The 19,495-nt window shown below is 38.7% G+C and overlaps 1 non-coding gene across 1 annotated transcript; it reads left to right on the top strand.

Moving 5' to 3' along the window:
• The first annotated feature begins 19,218 nt into the window (after positions 1-19,218).
• TRNAK-CUU (transfer RNA lysine (anticodon CUU)) lies at positions 19,219-19,291 on the top strand. The gene has a single exon. It is a non-coding gene; the product is annotated as a tRNA-Lys (tRNA).
• Positions 19,292-19,495: the final 204 nt, after the last annotated feature.

Genomic DNA, 19,495 nt, shown 5'->3' with positions numbered 1-19,495 from the left:
TCTAAAAAGAATACCATAAACCAGGTGGATAAAAAGGGGAGCAACAAGCAAGAGACAACATGCGTGGATCTTATAGTGACATGTCATGATTACAAAGGTGCCAGGGGAGTGAAGTCATCATGCACCCTCCATCATCTCACAATCCCCCCCCAAACCATATGTATGAAAACCATGACTATGACTCTATTGAGCTCTCATTCTTAGGAGCATGAGTTGGATGGTGTGATGTAGTGCTATGGGCATAGCCTAGTGAGCTCTCAATCCTAGGAACATGAGTTGGATGGTGTGATGTAGTGCTACAAAAGGATCTCGTGCCCTCACTAGTGTTGTAGTATCAACACGAGTATAAGAATTGCATGATGACCCTTATGAGTACAAGGCTATAAAAAAAATCTTACTGGTGTGCTTACTGGTCCTCTTTATTTTGAGGCAAGGAGGTTCTATGCTAACTACGAGAACAAGAAGCATTCAAGATGGAGGGGGAGTATGGCACGAGGTTGTCTAGATTCATAGCTATAGATATCTAATGGATGAAGTAATGCATAGCTCTATTACTCTTGTATAGAGAGGTGCATAGCTCTATTACTCTTGCATAGAGCAATGCATAGCTCTATTGCTTTTACATAGAGCGATGCATATCTCTTCCTTAGAGCTCTAATGCATAAAGTGATGCATAGCTCTTACATAGAGCTCTCAGATAGTGCCATGCACCTCTCTACTAATGCATAGAGGTTATGCATAAGCTCTATCCTCTTTCATGGGGCTTATGCATAAACTTGTAGAGAGCATGTATAGAGCTCTATCTCTTGCATGCATAGAGCTCTTACTTAGCCCGCCATGCATTGAAAAAAAATCCCAATGAAATGAGGGTGCCATGATACAAAGCTTATTCTTCTTTTACAATCCTAAAAGTTTGTGAGGGGAAAATATCAATTGTCACCTTATATTATTATACCTTTTAGATCTAGTAGTAGAGACCAAAAATTCCACATGCTCATTTTCTTTGACCACATTGCATTCCATATCCATATCTATAGCTTTGCCCATCCTTGTATGCATATCTATATGCAAGAAGGTGGATGCAGACCCTACAGGAATTTGATTTTGAAATCAAGTACCGCCCAGGCAAAGAAAATGTGGTAGCAGATGTCCTCAGCAGAAAAGCCTCCTTGCTTGCAATTACTGTAGTGTCAAATCCTTTGATTATTGAAGCAAGTGAGAAGATCATGCAAGATAGATTCTTTGGCCCTATTGCTACCCTACTTATGCAGGAAAGCAAAACTCCACAGGAGTTGAACCGAGTTCAAGGGTATAGCTTGGATGATGGAATTATGTATTATAATCGCTCGTTCCAGTAAAAGAAATCTACACTACAGTGGATGCGGCCAGAGTGTTCCTCAAAGAAGTCTTCAGATTGCATGGCCTACCCAAAAGAATAGTAAGTGATTGAGATACCAAATTCATGTCAAGATTCTGGACTGCATTTTTCGAAGCAGTAGGAACTTTCTTAGATCTCAGCACAACTTACCACCCTGAGACCGAGTCAAACAGAAAGGGTAAACCAAGTAATCAAAGATATACTTTGGTCATGTTGTGGCAGGGAACCCAAGAAGTGGCTAAGCTATCTGCACCTAGTCGAGCTCGCCTACAATGCTTCACAGAAGTATTGGGATGAGTCATTTCAAATAGGCAACTCGCAAAGATATAAAAGCTGCCCAGGATAGACAAAAGCTGTATGCAGATAAGAAGAGGACAGACAGAGAATTTGAAGAAGCAGATATGGTCTTCATTCAAGTACGTCCCAAAAGAAGTTCTCTATCTCTTGGGAAGTACAAGAAGTTATGCCCCAGATATTGTGGGCCATATCTGATTACAAAGAAAGTAGATGACTTAGCCTACGAGCTTCTTTTGCCTCCTCATCTCAAAGTACATAATGTATTTCATGTCAACCTTCTGAAAAAGTATGTACCAAGCTCGAATCATGTGCTTGATGAAATCTTAACTTCTTTAACCCAAAGGCAGATGGAACTCCAACCTGAAGAAATCCTTGATGTTCGAGAAAAGGTTCTCAGGAACAGAATTCTGAGAGAATTATTGGTCAAATGGAAGTTCTATCCTTTTGAAGATGCCACCTAGGAGAAAGAAGCCGAGTTGTTGTGGGATTACCCCCAGTTTGCGAGATGAGGACATCTCACATTTTTCAAGTGGGAGAGAATGTAAGATTCCTCCTCAGCCTCTCAAGATGTCCAGCATCTTCCCCTGTAATCAAATCCCTCTTCAGAAATATAAAAGATCTTGTTTCTACCTGTTTTGGCCTAGAGAGAGAAAATATTCTAGAGAGAGGTTATTTAGATTTTGAATATTTTTGGATGGAAAAATATCTCTTCTTATTAAAATAAGTTCCCCTAAAACAGAAGTTCAAAAAGATTTTTAGAAGGTGCATTAGACATCAATTATAATCTGTTCAGAAGGCCTTATCCTAGAGGTCCAGATTTTCTGAAAATTTTAAATTAAGGTTTTGAGAGGCCAATCAGATTCATCCAAATGTGTGGAGAAGATAAATAGAAGAAATAAATAAAATCTCCTCCCCCCCCAAAAAAATGAGTAAATACTCACATAAGATATGAAGAGTGGACTAAGGACCAAAGGAAATACTAAAAAAATGGATTTTTGACACCTCTCACAATGCGAATTCCCCCCTCATGAAGGAGATGCCTATTTCACATGTGTGGTGGAGTTTTAAATTATCAAAAATTGAGATATTTCATCTCTCCTCTCTCCTAATTCAAGTCTAGTTTCAAAAAGTAAGCTAAACTGACCTAAAAATGGTCAAAAATTGACCAAACTGATATGAAAAATTCTAGAATCAGTTTGCTTGATTAGGAGATCACTTTTTCCTATAAATAGAAGCCTCCCCCTTTGTTGAAGCTTAATAGTGTTTTATGCATTGTTACTCTACTCCTCCCAAGAGCCAAGAACTGTGAATTTCTTAATAATTCACTAGTTTTTGACCATTCCCTCTTCTCTAAAGATTTGGTGGCCACTCTTGTTGCAAACAAGAGTAGATCCCTCAAACCATCAAGCCAAAGGAAAGCTCCTAGAATTCATGTAAGTTAGGAATCTTATATTTTTCTTTATTATTTTAATGGTTTTCTAATTTTTGTTTTGTTTGAAATGATAAATGGATACTATGCCTTGTTGGAAAGGCTTTCCCCCTCTCTCATTCTTAAAATCAGCCCTTCTCTATCCTAGTTAACTAATCTAATTGTTGGATTTAAACTTTTCATATTGTTCTCTTTTAAAAGTGAAATTTGATTAGTCTAGAATGCTTTAAACCATTAATTTTTAAGTAAATTAAAGTAGGAAAATTTGAAAAATGATCAGCCATACAAAGGCAGTTATGGTGAAATTTTTTAATATTTTATGAAATAGGTTTCATCTTTTATTATTCTAAAAGAATAATCCCTATGGTTTGTGTATTCTAAAAGTGTCATTTTCATTCTATGCATAGAAAAATGCATAGTAGAAATATACTTATTCTAAAAGTGTTATTTCCATTAGATTTATTGGTAGCTAAAGGGCTATGGAGTGTTATGGTTGGTGCTAAGAAACGTCCTAGTTCCTCTAATGAACATTCCTCACATTCCTCACATTCCTCACATTCCAACATGCAAGATTACTAAACATGCTTGGGATGCACTTGTACCATTGTACCACGCACGTTTTGTTTATCTACGCAAGCAATTAGAGTCAGAGCATATGAATGAGGGAGACTCCATGGACAGTTTTCTTACAAAAATCAAGGATTTTAATGAGCAGTTGGCTAGTGTTGATGAAATATATCCTAAGAGTTCATTGGTGCCTGATGTATTAAATACGTGGAGTTGGTTTCTATTCTCTTGCAAGAAGAGCAATCTAGGCAAAATAGATATGTCATGCGTATAGGAGATTAGGCTTTTGCTGCTAGTAGTCACAACAAAGAGGCAAAGGGTCACAACAAAGAGGCAAAGGTAAACCCTTTTCTCAGGGTAGTTATAAGGGGAAATCAGAGATGCTAAATTGTGGCATGCATGCTTTGGTCAATTAAACTTTGTCAATTTGCCACGCTTGTATAAGCATGACATGGTGCCTCAGTTACTACATCTTGAAGCCCCTATCAAACATGTTTGTGAGGGATTTATTCTTGGAAAAATGCATCAGGCATCATTTCCCAAAGATGGTTCAGTTAGAGCTGTCCTAAAATTATAGCTTATACACAGTGATGTACATGTGGTCCTATGAGAACACCATATATTGGGGGCTACCTCTATTTTATCACATTCATTAATGATTATTCCAGACATACCTGGGTATATCCATTGAAATAGAAATCATAGGTTTTTATGTGCTTTAAGCACTTTGTTGCTATGGTTAAAATATTTCTACATGTAAGATTGGTACCCTTCGTACTATGTCTAAGGAGTTTCATGCATGTATGGGGCTGATCATGGGATAAAACACCAATGTAATGTGCCTTATACACCTTAGCAAACTGGTGTAGCTAAACATAAAAATAGGTCTCTCATGGAGATGGCACATTGTATGGTCAAAAGTTAGGAGTTACGTCATGGTTTCTGGCTAGAAGCAGTCACGTGTGCAACATATGTTTTGAACAGGTGTCCTATAAAGGCTTTGCATATCCAGTTTTTCATGCTTGCACAAAGCACATTGAGGTGAATTATCATTATGTCAAGGAGAGATGCTCCATAGGGGAAATCAACTTGGCTTATATGCCAAGACAGGACAACATGGTAGATTTATTCACGAAGACTCTGTCTCATGAGAGAAGTTTGAAGCTTTTTGCAAAGCTTTGAACTTACTTCCCTTCGGGGATTAGTTTGGGCTTCCTCTCACAGTCCAAAGAGCCTGGCACATCTCTATACTTTTAGTGCCAGCTCACCCCTTGTTCACATCATCACTCCCATGGAGGATTTATAGCCATATTTGGTAGTGATGTGTATGAACACATCACTATGTGTATGAACACACCACTATGTGTATGAACACACTAGGACCAAACCACGACACTTTTCCCTCTTTAGGAGGGTTTTTCCCCCGTTCTAGTATACACCCATCTTGGGGTATACTTATCATCTTTGTATGGAACACTTTCATTATCTATCTATCATCTAATTGTGTGCTCCCTTGAGCTTCTCTACTGTGTGCGTGTGTGTGTCTATGCATTCCTATAACCATGTTTCTAACAAGTGACAGTACAACAAATATTACTTTAATTATTAGTGAATAATTTACTAGTGTATTTTTAAATATGTACATGAAATTTGAGTTTTAATATATTTATTATTTAGATCAAATAATCAATGGCAAATAAAGGATTTGAGTTTTTTTCCAATTCCTTTGTGGGTAAACATGTAGGCAAGTGTGATGAGTGGAAAGATGTATTTAAAGTTATCAATTAAATCTTAAAGAACACCTAATTATTGAGTGGAAAGATACAAAAAACATTGTCAGTCAAATCTTGAAGGACACCAAACCTTCCAAGAAATTAATGAGAAAGATATTTCCTATAGTTATGATAATCATGTAAAAGTCAATAAATTTTTGCATGGCAAATTGAATTGTAAGCAAACAAGGAATGCACACCTAAATGCAATTCACATCCTTCAGGTAAAATTTTCCTCGTTTTTCTATACACTCTCAATCATAATTTTTATATTTATTGGAACTTTAGACAAAGACTTTATTTCATAACAATTCACATTTTCAAGCTTCTCTTCAGAACACGAGGCACAAGCAAAGCATAAGGTAAGACTCATCATTATTTTGTTTTGTTTAAATCTTTTCCACATGACATCCCTATTTTCCATCCTCTCTCTCTCTCTCTCTCTCTCTCTCTCTCTCTCTCTCTCTCTCTCTCTTACATGGTTCATATTAATATGGATGACTATAAAGATGAAAAGAGTCGTGGATTAAGACTAAACTTTAACTTGGAACCTTACTAAAAAATTAAAGTGAACTAGCTACATAGTGGAGCATAAAATCGAAATCCGTCAGGAGATAGCTTTTGATGGGTGCTCTATTCTCATCTCCTCCATTAACACTTCCTCTGAGCTAGTCTATTGTTTGCTCTACCTACTATAGGAGATGGCCTCCGCTATACAAACACTTTGAGATTTTTGGTTTGACGCCCAAGACACATAGATATTGGAGACTGAATAAAAAAAGAGATAGAACAGATATTGGAGCATGAAATTAAAATCTGCTAGGAGATAGCTTCTACATCCTGTCTTCTATGGGTGCTCTATTGTCATCTCCTCTATCTACACTTGCTCCAAGCTAGTCTATTGTTTGCTTTACCTACTGTAGGAGATGGCCTCCACTACAAACACTTTGCTTGAGATATTTGGTTTGATGCGCCCAAGACTCACATATATTAGAGACTTAAAAAGAAGAAGAGACACAACAGAGGTAGATTATGACTAATAGAGCACAAAGTATAAAAGTATTGTTTAATAATTTGTGATAGATTTCTCGCATAGAGAGCTGGTGATGATTAATGTTATTATTTCACTTTTAATAAAATTTATCCATCTAATTATTTTTAAAGAGCATGCTAGCATGCAACGTGGGCATGGCCCATAATACATGGCAACAAGTTTTGTATTGGCATGTCATAAATCCTTTTACATGTTCTACCTGGCATGTCAAAGGCCTCCTCCACACGGTTTCATCACTCGGGAGGGGATTGCAATTGTTGTTGTGGAGCATAAGGCCCCCTCCAGCAGATGGTGTATAGTGTACCATCTTTTGTTTACAGAAGATATACCCTTCCCAAATGGTTTTATTGGTAAAAGGGCAGTGGAGGGGTTACCTTCAAAATCCTTAGAACCACTAAGCCTATAGATTCAAATCATGGGGATGATCTTGAGGAAGATTTATTGGATAATACTCCAAAATAGACACCCCATCATTCTACTAGGATACTCTTCGTGTTAGATAAAGTCTTATCTTTAGAGGCTAGTCGTGGTTACCAATTTTCAGTACAGAACTTATTTTCATGTGTTCACAGTTGAAGGGAACCAGTGAAGGTACTCTACGAGCTCTAGTCATAATGTGGTTAGTTCTCAACTTGTCAAAGAAGCTAAAGGAAAAAACTCAACCATCACCATATCAGTACAATTGAGCTAGTAGATGGCAAAGGAACAGAGGTTTGGGATCAACATGCTGTAGGCCTTGGTCTCACCATCCAGTCCTACTTTGAAGAGCTCAACTTTGAAATTACTCGACTAGCACGTTTTGATGTTGTGCTAGGGAAAGAATGGCATGCATGAAAGAAGCCTCTCATCGACTTCACAATACATGTCTATCAATTCATACATGAGGGGAGGATGCATCACATTAACAGATATACCCAAGAAAGCATTAATTATTACTACATAAATGCTTAGAATATCTTATAAGTCTCTCTTTTTAGGTTGGGTTCAAAAAGTTCCAGTGTTATAGACATGTATGAAAGTGGAACTCCAACTTGTAATGCCACAAAATCTTTGCAAGAGAAAATTCTGATAGAATTTTTTGATGTTTTCAAATTTGACTAGCCCTCTTCTATACGTTTGTGCAAAAATGTGGAGCATCGAATAAACTTATTCCCAATGCAACTGTGGTCAATAGACCTCCATATCGGATGAGTTTACTTGAGGAGAACAAGGTGTCAAAGGTGTTTGAGGAGTACCTAGTGAAAGGACTCATTCGCCCCAATTTCTCATCGTTTGCTTCTTTGGTTTTGCTAGTTAAGAAGAAAGATGGTTCTCATCGAATGTGTATTAATTACAAAGCCTTAAATAAACTTACTGAAAAACATTGATATCTAATTCCAAAGATTGATAATTTGATAGATGCTCTAGGAGGAGCTAAGTTCTTCAGTAAGACATATTTAAAAAGTGGATATCATCAGATTTGTATTAAAGACAAAGATGTATATAAGATTGCTTTTCGTACTGGTTTTGGTCATTATGAGTACCTTGTTATGCCATTTTCGCTTACTAATGCACCATTCACATTTATGATAATGAATGATGTCTTTAGGCCATTCATTGTTAGTTTATCGTGGATTTTATTGATGACATTTTGGTTTATAGTAAATCTTTATTGCAACATGAACCACACTTGTTAAATAGTGTTTAGCATGCTCAGGGAAATGTGTTGTATGACAATAAACAACAGACTTTCCTATGTTAAGAGGAAGTTGAGTATTTGGGACACATTATATCGGTGCTCAGCGTAAAGATGGATTCGAAGAAAGTAGCAGTAATCTTGGCTTGGCCTGTTTCACAGGATATTACTGCGCTCAAATCTTTCTTAGGACTATCTGGTTTTTATAGAAAGTTTATTATTTTCTATTATAAAATAACAGTGCCATTGTTAGTAACTTAATACAAGTTATTGTTGTTTATATGTGTTTATATGTGGACTGACATTCAACAACAAAGTTTTGATAAATTAAAGCATGCGGTTGCACAACTGCAATTGTGTTTAAGATTGTGGATCCATCATTATCTTTTATTGTTTTGAGATAGATGCTAGTAGCATTGCCATAGGAGCTTTGTTGAGTCAAGAAGGCCGACCAGTAGTTTGAAACGCAAGTGGCCCACATAAGCTTGAATTGTATGCAGTTATACATGCAAAAGGGGTGGAGGTATTACTTGCATGGAGCTGCGTTCAAGGTGTGGAGGTATTACTTGCATGGAGCTGCAAGTAATACTTGCATGGAGCTGCAAGTAATACTTGCATGGAGCTGCGTTCAAGGTGTGGAGGTATTACTTGCATGCTGCGTTCAAGGTGTGGAGGTATTACTTACATGGAGCTGTGTTCAAGGTGTGGAGGTATTACTTACATGGAGCTGCGTTCAAGGTGTGGAGGTATTACTTACATGGAGCTGCGTTCAAGGTGTGGAGGTATTACTTGCATGCTGCGTTCAAGGTGTGGAGGTATTACTTGCATGGAGCTGCGTTCAAGGTGTGGAGGTATTACTTGCATGGAGCTGCGTTCAAGGTGTGGAGGTATTACTTGCATGCTGCGTTCAAGGTGTGGAGGTATTACTTGCATGGAGCTGCGTTCAAGGTGTGGAGGTATTACTTGCATGGAGCTGCGTTCAAGGTGTGGAGGTATTACTTGCATGCTGCGTTCAAGGTGTGGAGGTATTACTTGCATGGAGCTGCGTTCAAGGTGTGGAGGTATTACTTGCATGCTGCGTTCAAGGTGTGGAGGTATTACTTACATGGAGCTGCGTTCAAGGTGTGGAGGTATTACTTACATGGAGCTGCGTTCAAGGTGTGGAGGTATTACTTACATGGAGCTGCATGGAGGTATTACTTACATGGAGCTGTGTTCAAGGTGTGGAGGTATTACTTACATGGAGCTGTGTTCAAGGTGTGGAGGTATTACTTGCATGGAGCTGCATGGAGGTATTACTTGCATGGAGCTGCATGGAGGTATTACTTGCATGGAGCTGCATGGAGTTGCATGGAGGTATTACTTGCATGGAGCTGCATGGAGGTATTACTTGCCTGGAGCTGCGTTCAAGGTGTGGAGGTATTACTTGCATGGAGTTGCGTTCAAGGTGTGGAGGTATTACTTGCATAAGGTATTACTTTTCATGGAGCTGCGTTTAAGGTATTAGTTGCATGGAGCTGCGTTTAAGGTATTACTTGCATGGAGCTACGTTTAAGGTATTACTTTTCATGGAGCTGCGTTCAAGGTATTACTTGCATGGAGCTGCGTTCAAGATATTACTTGCATGGAGCTGCGTTTAAGGTATTACTTTTCATGGAGCTGCGTTCAAGGTATTACTTTTCATGGAGCTGCGTTCAAGGTATTACTTGCATGGAGCTGCGTTCAAGGTATTACTTGCAGCTCCATGCAAGTAATACCTTAAACGCAGCACTTAAATGCAGCATGTGCAAGTAATAAGGTATTACTTGCATGGAGCTGCGTTTAAGGTATTACTTGCAGCTCCATGCAAGTAATACCTTAAACGCATCTCCATGCAAGTAATCCCTTAAACGTTTAAGGTATTACTTGCATGGAGTTGTGTTTAAGGTTTAAGGTATACACGTATCATGGAGCTGCGTTTAAGGTATTACTTGCATGGACCTACGTTTAAGGTTTAAGGTATTACTTGCATGGAGCTACGTTTAAGGTTTAAGGTATTACTTGGATGGAGCTGCGTTTAAGGTTTAAGGGTATCACGTATCATGGAGCTGCGTTTAAGGTTTAAGGTATACACGTATCATGGAGCTGCGTTTAAGGTTTAAGGTATACACGTATCATGGAGCTGCGTTTAAGGTTTAAGGTATACACGTATCATGGAGCGACATTTAAGGTTTAAGGTATACACGTATCATGGAGCTGCATTTAAGGTTTAAGGTATACACGTATCATGGAGCTGCATTTAAGGTTTAAGGTATACACGTATCATGGAGCTACGTTTAAGGTTTAAGGTATACACGTATCATGGAGCTGCATTTAAGGTTTAAGGTATACACGTATCATCTGCGTTTAAGGTTTAAGGTATACACGTATCATGGAGCTACGTTTAAGGTTTAAGGTATACACGTATCATGGAGCTGCGTTTAAGGTTTAAGGCATACACGTATCATGGAGCTGCGTTTAAGGTTTAAGGTATACATGTATCATGGAGCTGCGTTTAAGGTTTAAGGTATACACGTATCATGGAGCTGCGTTTAAGGTATACACGTATCATGGAGCTGCGTTTAAGGTATACACGTATCATGGAGCTGCGTTTAAGGTATACACGTATCATGGAGCTGCGTTTAAGGTATACACGTATCATGGAGCCTGCGTTTAAGGTATACACGTATCATGGAGCTGCGTTTAAGGTATACACGTATCATGGAGCTGCGTTTAAGGTATACACGTAGATACATGGAGCTGCATTTAAGGTATATACGTATCATGATACACTTAAGCATTTTTGTAACCAGCCAAATTTAAGAGGCCATAGAGCAAGATAGACTGAATTGATGCAAGAGTTTCACATGAAAATGTTGTATAGACGAGGAAAAGAGAATGTTGTTGCTGATACATTATCTTGTATAATGTATCAGATGAGTTTCAATATCGTGAGAGAATGAGATCATTCATACAATATATGAAGCTTAAAAGATGGATTCGTATGTTCAATCGTTAATGGAATAAGGCTAGATAAGTAGATGAGGAATCAATTCCTATGTGGGATATCACTAATCAAGTGCACACTATCCTCTAGAATAAACCCACTCTCAGCTAGTGCATCCGTATGATCCATAGGAAGAAGGATAGGTGTAAAGGAATCAATGCATGGTAAGATAGGAAAAGAGGAATCAATGCTCGATGTAGAGGAATTGATGCTCAATGTCCTATCTGTCATCTCTGTCCTTAAGATCATGCCCACATGATCTAACTCACACACATCACTATCACATACATCATCATTATATGCATATGTGTCAATAACATCATGTGCATGTGTATCACTATGATCATATGCATGTGTATCGTCATGTGCATATGTATCAATATCATCATATGTGTGTGTGTGTGTGTGTGTGTGTGTGTGTGTGTGTGTGCAATTTCATGTGTATGAGATACATCATCATAGGTATGTGGGTGTAATACAACATCATCATAGGTATGTGGGTGTAATACAACATCATCACCATATGGATCTATGCTAGTACAATGTACACTCTCAGGGACATAGTCATAACGGCTCAAGTGTAGGGCACTCATACAAGTAACCAAGAATAGAATCATCCCATGCAATCAATGCTAAACCCTCCATGTCAAGGTAGGCAAGAAATGAATCGATAAAATCTCTGTGTGCGGACCCCCTAGTGCATACATTAGCCTTGACAAACAAATGCCTCAAATGACTTGGCAACAAACCCTTGAGCTCGAACATCCTTCCATGGCATGAGTGTGCCACCTCGTGATAGCAAGAGATTGGCAAATGAGGATCAAGAGGTCGAAGCCTCGTAGTGCCAAAAGTACATGTAAATGTGGAAAAAGATATGTGGTCCTCCGTGGCACAAGATGGCAACTCAAAAAATTGGTCATAAAGCCATGAAGATAGTGCATAAGCAGATCTAAAATCGGGATCAGATGTAAAATTGAATCAATGTCGATGATGAAGATGATGGGTAGTGTGGAGGTAGTGTGTCAGTTTAATGATGGATAACAGTAGTACCTCATGATGACTAAGTGTGAATAAGGTGTGAACGAAAACTAATGCAAATGAGTAATGCACAAGAACTCTCCATGCGTGTAAGCATGCCCCAATAATGCACTAATGCGCATGTGACCAATCACTCAAACGAACAAAGCGTATGAACAAGCTCCACAAGGTGCAAATAGTCAAGTGCCCAATTAGAAGTGGACAAAAGAGGATATGAGCAACGTGCAGTATGGAATGGATGGCTGAAAGGATATGGTGTGAATGGTGTAGTAAACCCTAAAACAAAACGTTCTACTCGCTTTTCCCTCTCACACGCTAGTGCCTCTCCTTTTGTACACTCTCACACACTAGTGCCTCTCTTTTTGTATACTCTCTTTTTGATAGATTCGTAATCTTTGTCCAACTTTTTTGCAAGAAAGTGACAAGATTAAAAAGAGATTAAGGCTCAAATCACTCTCTAATCACAACACCAAGATTAAAAGCAAAGAGATAATTCATAAAATGGTTTGAAACTCCTAAATTTGGCAAGAAAATATAGAATTTTAAAAAATTAGGGTTTTTCTAATCCATGATTAGGAAAACCTAAACTAGGATCAAAGATCGAGCTCTAATACGAATAGAATAAGAGAGGGAAGAGATAGAAGACTCGTTTAACGTGGAGTCGAGAACATTGGACATCGTTTATATGGAGTCCAATACATGGGTGAAGGTCACCATGGAAGCTCGGGCATAAGCTCTAAGAAGACATAGATGTCTATATGATAAAAGGGGTAAAAAGGTTACAATATCCATGAGCCCTATGTCTAATATAACCCAAGGTTCCCAAAAGTACACATGTAAATGACCCTAAGCCCAAGTGCATAGGCCCCATCCCCCATGTGCATGTACATACCAAATCTACTTCATTACAGAATCTCTATCCACAATGGATTCTGGCAAGCCATGTAATATAAACACATTGGCAATAAATAATTTTGCTCCTTGCAAAGCTTCAACTTTATTCGTAGTAGGAACAAAATGTGCCATCTTAGATAATCTGTCCACAATGACAAAGATAGCATTGTAACCTTTCCTGGTTCTGGGTAAACTCATAATGAAATCCATGGAAATACTCTGTCATTTCCTCTCTGGAAAAGGCAATGGATATAACAATTTGGGCAACTTCACACACTCGAGTTTAGTAACTTGAAACATTAAACAATGTGTCACATAATGATCAACATGTTTCTTTAATTGTGGCCACTAGTAGAAACGTTTAATGAGCTCAATTGTTTTCTTAATCCCCCGGGTGTCACTCTAATACCCTCAAATTATTTGAGTCTAAAATGCATATCTTGTTGTTCCTCTTGAGAAATCCATTCTCAATGGTAAATCTATGTTTACCAAATAAGGCTATTCTTTTAGGATTTCTACTTGTGGGGATATCTATGACTCTATCACTACTCCTAGCTCTCATAGCATACCTAATAGCGTTCATGTGAGTTTAGTGCATATATTTGAGAAGTCAGGAATTGCACATGGGGATGGTGATGACTTTACTGAGGTGAGACCTCATAGGAGAGGTAGGATTTTCCATATGGATCTAGATAATTTTTCATTTATCTTCGACATTTTCTTAGATCCGGTGTTGATGGAGATAGACCCTACCTATGAGGATCTCATGAGGATGACCTTAGAGACCTTGGAGATTTTGGGGATAGTGACCTTAAAGACCTTGGAGATTTTTGGGGGGATAGTGATTTTATAGTGATAGTCATGTGTAGGTACTTTGTCAATATTCAGTGGTGATCTTTACAGTGACCCTACTCTTATCTTTGGGTTTCACACACACCTAGAGTGTCTTTCTTATGAGGATATAGTTCATGGGTCAGATCACACTAATGCACATATAGATGCAATGGATCATGCCTTCAACTTTTTGAGTGGAGCTATGTGGGATGATGGCATGGGTTCCCATTTGATCCTACATAAGGCTGAGTTCATTTGGCTCCCATGGGTGTCTAGACACATGATCCTATGTTCTTCGGAGTTAGGATATTCATCTTTGGGTGCATTCTATGCCACTTGAGATGTATGGTGGATGATTATGTGGCACGGAACTTAGACGCACCTACTACGACACACCTTTGTCTTAGCCTACATGATGATTCTTTTACACTAGGACCATTCCACATTCCAACCATGAGTGATGCTTACATTTGGTGGACACCACGGATGTCAAATTTGCATTATGGTCATGAGGATGAACTTACAAGTTTTCCCTTTGACCCAGGAGCTACTACATCAATATTGGAGTTTCGTGATGTGCACCAGCCGCATCACTGACATTAACTCTCTAAATTTTCCATTCAATCTAGGTGGTTCAATGGCCATTGCTTTGGAGTATGCATGGCTTGGGTTTCTCTTTTATCCAATCAGATGTAGTTGTAAGGATTACCTAATCTTCGGCGGCATGATACTCATATCTTTTCCATTTGATCCTGGAGGGCACTTAGATAGCTTCGGCATCGACCGTGATCCCGTATCTTTTCCATTCAACCTTGGAGGATCCACGGTTAGCTTCACTATCGATGATGGTTCCTCATCCTTTCTATTCCATCCAGATCATACCGGAGCCATTGTCCTAGAGTTCATATGCCTCGGATTTCCATTTGATCTAGGCAAATACTTAATTAGCCTTATCATTGGATGGGAGTCTCTCATCCTTTCCATTTGACCTATTTCGGAAGTAACCATCGGGATCAGAGGTGAGATAGTGACAAGAGTCATTATGGACGGTGGGTCAGGGGTAAACATAATATCAGATAGCCTGGCTACAAATCCAAGGATCATTGATGTGCAACCCACTGCGTTCAAGATTCACATATGCCTATTATATTCATATTTGGGTCTTCCGCGATACCGATAATATGCCATGGGCATGACTTTTGGCTTTTGTATATATCTATTGTATTTGTTTTGTGCATGACCACCCTTTGATTTTGTGCATGACCACCCTTTGATTTCGAGGGCATGACTTTTGGATTTTGTATATAGCCATTGTATTTGTTTTGTGCGCATGACCACCCTTTGATTTTGAGGATGAAATCATTGTAGAAGGGGATGGTTTATAATGAAGTAGATTTGGTATATATATGCACATGGGGGATGTGGCCTAGGCACTTGGGCTTAGGGTCATTTACATGTGTACTTTTGGGGGCCTTGGGCCATATTAGGCATAAGGCTCATGGATATTGTAACCTTTTTACCCCTTTTATCATATAGACATCTATGTCTTCTCATGCCCAAGCTTCCATGGCAGCCATGTATTGGACTCCATGTTCCCGACTCCATGTTAACAAGTCTTCTCTCTCTTCCCTCCCTTCTTTTAGATCCATGGTTTACATGTAATTTTTGGTAGCATGTTTCATGAATAGGAGTGACCATTCCACAGACTAATGGTCAAACCAAGAGAGTTAACCAACTCTTGGAAGATATGTTGAGAGCTTATGTGGAAGAATGACAGAGTGATTAGGAAAATTATTTACCTTTACTAGAGTGGCGTATAATTAGCGTAAGCATTCCTCTACAAAATTTTCTCCGTTTGAATTGAATTATGGCTAGGTACAAATGGATTACCTTAGAAGATGCCCAATGCAACTGAATTTCTATCTCAGATGCAGTTCAATTTGGCTAGAGCTCAAGATTATATTTGTCGGACTACAAATCAAGCAGCTAAAGATGTTAATCCTAAGAGGATAGCTCAATTTTTTAAATAAGGGAAGAAAGTGTTTCTAGTTGTTCCTCAGAGAATTGTGCAGGTAAATCTACTAAGTTTTCACCTAGATATAGTGGGCCATGGACGATTTTGAAATGAGTCAAAGATGTGGCTTATAAATTAGACTTACCACAAGACTGTCATGTCCACCTAGTATTTCATGTGAGTCGATTGAAGTGTTATCTTCACGACATTGATAATTTATTTGATGGTATGATTGCTTTGCAAGAACCTGATGAAGAAGATCATGGATTAGAACAGATCTTGGAACGAAGAGAAAGACGATCGCGAAATCGTACTCTTCTAAAATGGAAAGGGAATCCCTTGACAAATGTAACTCGGGAAACAGAGTTTCAATTTCATAAGCTAATATTATCCTTAGTTTGTCATTAAGGGACGATGATTCCTAAAAGGGGGAAAGAATGTTACGACCCTTACACGTGGCAACATGTGGGACGCATACACACTGATACGTGAGATTTATAAGTCAGTAATACGTGGGGGGACATGCAAGCGTTGCATGGGAAAACTAATGGTGGCGGCATACTATTGCACATCACTGCTTTTAATAAGAAGTGTGAACGGGTAACGTTTGTGGGTGATGGTGGTTGTAGGCCAAAGACCCAGTGATATGTAGCATGGGGGTACTAAGGTGGGAACACAGGGGGCACGTGAATATGGTGTGTGGCCAATAAGGTACACACTGGACGCCTCAGGTCACTGGTATATATAATGGTTGGGTGGTTAAATATGGTATGCCAAGCTAGGTTTATTTTTGCTGTTCTTGAGTTCTTCTTCTTCTCTCTCACATTTTTTTCATGAGGCTTGAATCAAAGGTCTAGGTTGCCTTGCATCATGGAGGCTTGACAGTGTGTGTGTGTGTGTGCCACACCATACCCGAGAAGCAGGGAACACCATAAGGTGGGGGTAGTATGCTACACCAAGTGGTAGCACACGAAGTAGTGTTACAAATATCACATAGAAATCAAATATTTATGGCTGGGGGTAGTATGCCACCACCAAATGGCAACACACGAAGCAATCTTACAAATATCACATAGAATCAAATATTTATGGGAGGAAATTTTTTTTTTCTGACATTTCAAGTCTAGGTTGGTGAGATAATTATATGGTCTCAAATTATATTTTCCATAATAATGCTTTCATTATAGTGGAAGTGGTACTACCCATAATGGATGTACATACCATACCATAGTTTGTTAATGATTGGATCCCTCCAATTAGGTTGTTGTCTTCATTAGCTCTCGTTGAGACAAGTTCAATAGCACATGCTATTGATCAGTTGAGGACACCAAGGCAATCTTAGAATTTTGAAACAACTGTTGGGGAGATAAGTCTTATTAAGGGTTAATTCTTTGTTTTTGTTGCTACTTCAAAGTTCCTAGAATCACGCAAGATGCCCAATGTGGACTAGTGGCACATGTGGGTTAAGAGTTTTTGTGTGTTGTTTGATATTTTTGGTCATAAAGGTGGTTGAAAGGAAAACTATTTGTACATGCTTTAAGAGGTTGGAAAAACATAAATAAACACCATTGAAATGAGATTCGAGTCTCTTGTGCCTCTAGTGCCTCCACAACGGTGATGTAATGAAGTTAATGCAAGTTTCTTTCTATTGGTATAACATTATTTATGGTGATCTTCTTTTACTTACATTTTGGGGGAGGGAGAGAGAGAGAGAGAGAGAGAGAGAGAGAGAGAGAGAGAGAGAGAGAGAGAGAGAGAGAGAGAGAGAGAGAGAGAGAGAGAGAGAGCTTCATAACCTCCAGGCAAACTATTGGACTAAAAAGAAAATATGTATATGTTTCCAACTAAATGTATGTCCATTTGGCTGCCACAAGTTACAACTAAGCCCGAAGTGGGGCTAAGATCTTAAACCTTTTCCATATTTGAAGTTAGGCCAAGGTCTTAAACCTTTTCCATACAACTTAGTATTTCCCAAGTGTATACTCATTTTATTTCACTAAACCTACACATCCTCGTTGCCACATCATCAAGCTTTCACACATTACTCCACTGCCACATCAATGTTTCACACATTACTCCACTCCCATATCAACAAATCACCTGAGAGATAATAGATTAGCAAATCAAATGAAAATAGTGTGAGTGTAAGTAAGAAATTACAACTTGTTTTTTCACACAAATAATAAAAACTTGCACAAGACAAGAACTTAATGCAAGAGAGATGGAGAATAATATTGAATTACTATTTGCAAACCATATAAATTGATGGCACCTGTCCATTCATGCACTTTGACAAGGAGTTTGATGGCGATCTAGGTAGAGCACGAGACCAAGGATGGCATGTACTAGCAAGGACACATAATAATGCAGTGTAAATAGATCTAAACTCTATGATCTCAATATGATAGAGAAGTTGGCAAATCGGCCATCACCCTATGACTTGTGGAGATGGACTGCACTCACCACATTACCTGATTGGGATAATAATAGTCTAAACATAAGAGTGTAGGTTTTAGTACTGTTTCTAGGCCCATTTGAGGTCATCATGGGTACCCATGCCCTACAACCCAAGGATAAGGTATCCCGAGAGAAGATACTCAAGAGAGTGTGGTTTTATCGACACCCACACTTACATGCATCCTACTTGGCATAGTGCCAAATCTACATAAGTAGTCTCACAACCATCCACGAGCGCCTGAGCATGCTCAAGACACAACCGCTCTACTTCTCATAAAGGAGGCCTTATAAATACGACAACCCATCACTCGCACAACCACAATACTGAGGGTGATGGATGAAACTGTTTTTAAGTTTTGAAAGAAGAATGAATTTATTCATATTTTGGAGTTCTCATATATATTTTTAACCTTGATCTCCAAATAGCATATGCACTTGAAGATCAAAATCCTCAATTGTGTGTGTGTGTGTGTGTATTCAGATCCCTCGTACATCACAGGTCTCAAGTGCACTCGTTGTGAGCATGCACAAACTGAGAAACCCCCGATTTCCAAGGATCTGCGAGAGGATTGACCAACGAGACAGACTTTGAAGCAAAAGGGCGAGCATCATATCATGATTGCAAACTACATATATCCTGAAAAATAAGTGAGATAGCAAGACTATAATTGCTTAGGAGTTAGCGTATGGATAGATTCCTGTAACACGCGACAATCAGCCGCGAGCAGGCAAACTATTTTGTTAAAATATATAGAATTTATTTGGCACCTTTCTGCACGTATCAGCCGGCCTAGCTCAGTTGGTAGAGCGCAAGGCTCTTAATCTTGTGGTCATGGGTTCGAGCCCCATGGCCGGCGGTTATAAAATGTAGCTTTTTTAATGTCACCCCACTAACTACTTTATAGTTGAATTTCAAATTGTATACGTGCTTTTATATTTCTCACGATAATAAATAAGACACGCCAAAACGTTTCTTTTGAATTGATTAATTAGTTTTTGTAAACATATTGTATGTATTTATAAGCTTTAATCTGATTTTCGATTTTTTTAAAAGATTTTCT

Source organism: Cibotium barometz, chromosome 44 (assembly GCF_041138505.1).
Source record: "Cibotium barometz isolate CiBa-2024 chromosome 44, ASM4113850v1, whole genome shotgun sequence".
Lineage (NCBI taxonomy): Eukaryota > Viridiplantae > Streptophyta > Polypodiopsida > Cyatheales > Cibotiaceae > Cibotium > Cibotium barometz.
The sequence above is the reverse complement of the archived record's forward strand: the minus strand, read 5'-3'. Positions and strand labels throughout refer to the sequence as shown.